We start from the raw sequence: 6,000 nt of genomic DNA, 5'->3' as shown, positions 1-6,000 counted from the left end.
CGTGGAAACAGAAACTTGGTCAGAAGAACCAGAGTTGTCAGCAGAGTAGTCTGGGTTTAAGTGTCTCTCCTGACAACTGGATTGTGGTTTTTGTTGTTTCAGCTTCTTTCTATCCAGTTTATTTATTGTTTCAGAACTGTGATGGTTCTAAACCAATAAATGCAAGCAGGATTATACTGGAATACTATTTTTATATTGAAAACTGGTCAAGTTCCCTATACCTTTTTCTTTTGAAACTGATTTCTTGGATTCCAGGCTTCACAGACATTGTCTTTATAGTTTTTGCATTTGTCAACTTTTTTTTTTAATTTTTTTTCCTTTATAATAACAATTTCCAACCTATTTTAATTCATCAAGTTTGATGCTTTCTTACTGAAATGTTAAGTTTGGATTTTTGCCAGAGTATGTTATTAATCCCTTAAAATATTGTCTAAGTATTATTTGCTGACTCCTGATACAGGAAAGCAAGTTAAGCTCCATTTACGTACAGAAAAATTGTTATACTTGTAGTACTTGATAATACAAAAACACACATTCCACTATACATCACCAATTTTGTTCACTGAATTTTTTTCAAACAGTCCTCTCCATGACCATTACCATATTGTAACAATGTCCAGTTTCACTAAATCTCTCATAATTGTTTACTATATATACCTAAAGACATTTTCTCTTACCAGATCTGTTTTACTTCCCCTGCTCAAACAACACCAGGTCAAAGAAAAGGTACTGCCATTTCTTTGCATTCTTCAATGGAGTACTAAAGTTCAGGTTATATTTATTTACTTCTTCACTAAAACACTTCCAGACACATGACAACGTTCTGTGACTTTCATTGTTACAGAAAGCTTTATTTTCAATGCACAATTTCAATACAATGCATTTTTATATACACTGTGTAACTGTTAATTTTATAATGCTCTTCTGTTCACGTTAACTAGTTTAAATGCTCTCGAGAAATTCCCATAAGTATGAGCTACAACATATGCTTTCAGATCATTCATCTTAATCTTCTACCAGAGAAAAATAATGTTGCACATGAGAGTATTTTAAGGTAACTGATGAGAATATTGAAAGAGCAATAAATTGCTAGTCATAATGAAAATATATTGATGTGTTAAGTGAAAAATCTGTCTCTTCTAATCCTAGTTTATCAGAGAAGGAAGGTAACAATGACTCATTTCTACTCCTGATGAAACCATAGTACTTGAGAAGACAGGGAGTGGAGGTTGTTGTCACAGCAGGAGGCAGTGACTTGGCTTGCAAAGGTACCCCACTCTTCTCTTCCTGGGGTACACACAGAAATTATTGCTTTAACAAAATAACTTTTTTTTCTTTCTTTCTTTTTTTTCTTTTCTTTCCTTTTTTTTTTTTTAACAAAGCCAGTGTTTACTCTAGGAAATTTATGGGAAAAAATTAGTTTCCTATACAAACTTAAAGCTGTATTTTTGACCTTCTCTGCTTCCTACACCTATATTTCAGTTTCTTTCAGACTGAGAAAAGATGCCCATGGTTAACTTCCCTCTGCTAAGACTTGCTGAAGGATATATGGAGGATGGTGACTAGAATAATGTACCCACACAGAGAAAGGTAAATTTCACGGGGAACTTCTAATTGATTCACCCTTCCATTTCCTATTCTGTAGAAAAAACTTCTATTTTCATGCCACTATTTCTTTCCTGAGGAATCTGCTTCTCTCTGCACTTCCAAGATAGTCTCCTACAGGAGGACTAGATAGGAACCAGGATCCCTGTGAATCTCAGTTAAGAGTTCTTCCCCTGATAGCCAGGCAGCGGTGGCACACGACTTTAATCCCAGCACTAGGGATGCAGAGCCAGGAGGATCTCTGTAAGTTCAAGACCAGCCTGGTCTACAGAGTGAGATCCAGGACAGGCACCAAAACTACATAGAGAAACCCTGGCTTGAAAAACCAAAAAAAAAAAAAAAAAAAAAAAAGGTTCTTCCCCTGTATCTTTGCTAATGCTGTGTTATGCCTTGTGTTTCATGAGTCTCCATCCAGCCTGATTTGATGTTAACTCTCTCATTTTTCTTTTAAAACATTGTGACCTGTACAAAGTTCATATTATACAAATAAAGCCTGCTGTGTGTTAAGAGAAATTTTCTTATTGATTGGAAGAAAGCTACGCAATTGTTGACACTTGCACCATTATAGCCTGTATAATCAAGACCTGGATCTGTATATTTAAGGAATAATTTTCAAAACAAAGGTCATGGCATAAAGTATTCTGTAAGGCAACAATTGATCATCACAGATCACATTTAAAATTATCAGAAAAAAATCATTCTCAAAAAAATTAAACTTCAGAACAATGGTACCTAAATTTATAGAACATGGTTTCATAATGTGTAAAAGGGACAAATTATACAAACAGGAAAAGTAATCACTTAACAATTATGAAAATAAAATGGTGAGCAAAACTGACATTCTTTGCTCAATATTGCCATAATAGTGGCAGTATAGCTATTGTCCAGACGTTGAAAAGAAAATGACACACAATTAAAGAGGATACACAATAACGAGACTCAGGGATTAAACTAGCAAAGAGTTGTAAGTCTTATAGTCCAAGTTGTGTGAAAAAGACAATGATAGTGTCTCATAGAACTTTCACCTCTGCCGGCTCAGCAGCTGCCCCATCGGGCTGACTGTGCTGAGGAGGCTGCCAGTTCAATTTGCTGCCGTAAGCTTGCCTTCCTTACCACAAATAAAAAGTCTGTGACACAGAATGTTTGTAGGAAATGTTAATTGCTGGGTAGAAGACACAAGGTAACCCCAGGGCTGATGCTTTGATTCCGGAAGCATGGACACGGACACTGGAGTGCTGCTAAGTCCCCATTCCAAACTCCTTTGTCTTTAATCTCTGCACTCATCACCCTATCTGATCAACAGGTATACTTGTTCTGTGGTATAGACTACAAGTCTCCTATTTTCCTAAGAGAAAATCCACGTAAATCCCAGTGAGAGTGATGTACTTCAGGGCAATTTTCTTCTCACCTTTCTAATTAGTATATATTTCTTTGTTACAAATTGAGACACAGTCCTTGATGATCACATAAACAGCCTAGAAAAGCAGAATTGGTATCAATTTAATGTCACTTGCTATATCCCTCATATTTTCTCATCATTTTCAGTTGCTTGTCTTGGCATACTATCTGAATAGATAGTCCCTTTGGTATTATTTCATTCTCTTATCCATTTTTTAACCAACCTAGTCAAATATACTAACATACAGATTGCAGCAAAATGTTTACTTGACCTTTGTGTTATAGGGAATAAGAATCACTGAAGATCTGATAGAAAGCAGATTATTTTAATAATGTTTTTATTAAGTCATTAATAATCTCATTTAATGTATTTTAATCACACATACTCACCACACACACACACACACACACACACACACACACACACACAAACACACACACGCACACACGCACGCACGCACGCACACACACATGCGCGCAGGGACACGCACACTCACACACCTCTCTCAGATCCACTATTCTTAACTGTCTACTGTTCTTTCAGATTTCCTAGTCACCAAGTACTCTTCTCTAAATTTTTCTCTTTCATTTCACACTATTGTCCTGGTACACAACATGAGTTTGTTATATTTAGAAAGCAAAAATGTATCTTCTATTAACTGTAAGTTCAACTAGCACTCTGTCATTTAGGTGACCAGCATATGAGGCTAAAGACTGTTGTGTAGCTCATATGCAGGCATGGGTGTGCTCTGTACATGCAGAAATGGGTTTTAAGCTCTCTTGCAGGAAAAGGTAATAATAAGAGATGATCATCTCAATTGTTTTGCTGTGTTGACATTGTCAAACTAATTTTGAAAAGATGAAACTTTAATAAACCAGGAACAGTATTTTGAAAATGTATTATATTTTAAAAATTTACTTCTTTGTTTTCGTTTGTCAGAAAATATTCATCCTTTATTTAAAAAAAAAATCAATGAGTAAGAAATCTTAAACTCATAAATCAAGAAATGAACCTACAGTTATTTAGGAGAAATAAATTGAAAGATTATAAACCAGAAAAGTGCAAATTGGTTTTAAAAATACAGTTTAAAATAGCTATCAAAAGCAGCGCAAGCTCTGTAAGCTGCAGACGGCTTTCTGAATAAAATATGAAGACATGGAGCTCTGTGACTATCTATCTCGGTTAGTTAAAAAGGAAAAGAGAGGAAAAAAAAATGGTTTGAAGAAAATCTCTAAATAGGGCATATACTATCTGCCCAGGGATAAACAAAGTAGCCAGCGGTGACAGTGTTTGCTTTTCATGTGCTGGAGCCACAAGCAAACAGGAGGCCTCAACACTGGCAGCTCCTCATTTGCAAATGAAGACGTGAAAAGCGGCGCTGGTGACAGGGCATGCAACAGTTCATATTTGAAGTTTGGCACAGTGAACTGACAGCACCGAGGAGCTGCCGAGGAGGCCTAATCCTTCCCTTCTGCCTTCCAGCAATGATAGGTGGGGAAGGAGGTGGGCTGGGGTTAATAAATATGTGATGAGGCAACGCCGTAGAAGAATGGCACATCTCCTGCGCAGGAACTCATCTTCAGAGATAATTAACTAGGTGACAACACACAATGCACCCTTAACAAAGGCATTCAAGTCATTGCTGGACTTAAGTACAGTTTTAAGCCGCTTATCAGATTTTCATTTCTGAATCTATTCAGCTGTCAGGCTAACATCCTGGCTCTTTATTGAAGCGCACATGGGAATCCAAAACCTTCTAATTTTCTATACAGATTCATTTCAGAATCAATTAGAGCTGGTGGCAGGCTTGTCCCTGTGTGCAAAGGGGATTAGCTGGGCACTTGCTCAGCTACCTCGGGATGTACATTCAACCTTCCATCGTGAATGAGCTTTCTCCCCCTTTAGAGGACTCTTCAGCAGTGAACCGCTGTAGACAACAGATGGCAGATAATCACCCGAACAGCCTCCAGTTTTGTCAGGAAAGGAGACGCGATCATCTTCCTCTCTCTTACAGTAGGTAAGAGACCCCCAGGCACCCAGAGCATGCTCTGCCTGTGAAATAGGAAAATCTGCAGCGCTCCTTTTCTCTCCCAGCCTTTAAACTGTGTCATCTGTGAGTCCTTGTCGCTGACATCCTGTCAGCAACCACTGCCTCAACCCTAGCTTTGTGCCTTCACAGTCCGTATTTTGCCTCACCCAAGTTTTACTGAAATCGTCATCCTCTCTGCATGCTGCCAAGGTTATCTTTAATATTAATGTTGAAACTGTTACTCTTTCAGAAGAGTTATGTTGCTTATCAAAAGTTAATATGTTTTATATTGGTTACTATACAGAAAAATCATTTTATTTAGTCTAAAACTATTGTCAATAATTACCAAGATAGCCTTCCACAATGAACACTGTGCACATAAAGATGTATGTTTATTTATCTTTGTTCTCCTCAATGCAAGGATCTTCACAAAAAGTTCCTATTAATATTTAATTATGATGATTATTTTTAACGTACTAAGATACTTCATGTAATTTGTTTAAAACAAATAAAATACAAGTTTCCAAAGTGTGCAGCAAATCATATCATCCACCATTTAGTGACTTTTCAGTGTCTTAGAGGTTTCTTCTGGCATTTTCTGTCATATATTTCTATTTTTTAATCTTTGGATCTCAGATGGTATGTATTAACAGATGCCCAGTATTTCCAGTATTTCAACTTAATGTGTGAATTCACTAAAGCTGCCATTTTGCTGTATGACCTTCTACTTCTACATAACTACACATTACACCTGCACATATATACTTACACTCACATATACATGTACAAATTGTCTTCCTCCACACTATGTACACATGCACACACCATACAGACATTTACTTATATGTACCACATATACACACATACACATACATATATAAACACATGTGCATGAACACTCAGCTACACATGTATATACACTATAGATGCACACACTCACATACAAACGCTGTACACATATACATTC

This window comes from Peromyscus eremicus, chromosome 2 (assembly GCF_949786415.1).
Source record: "Peromyscus eremicus chromosome 2, PerEre_H2_v1, whole genome shotgun sequence".
Taxonomy (NCBI): domain Eukaryota; kingdom Metazoa; phylum Chordata; class Mammalia; order Rodentia; family Cricetidae; genus Peromyscus; species Peromyscus eremicus.
Note: the sequence above shows the minus strand (reverse complement) of the source record.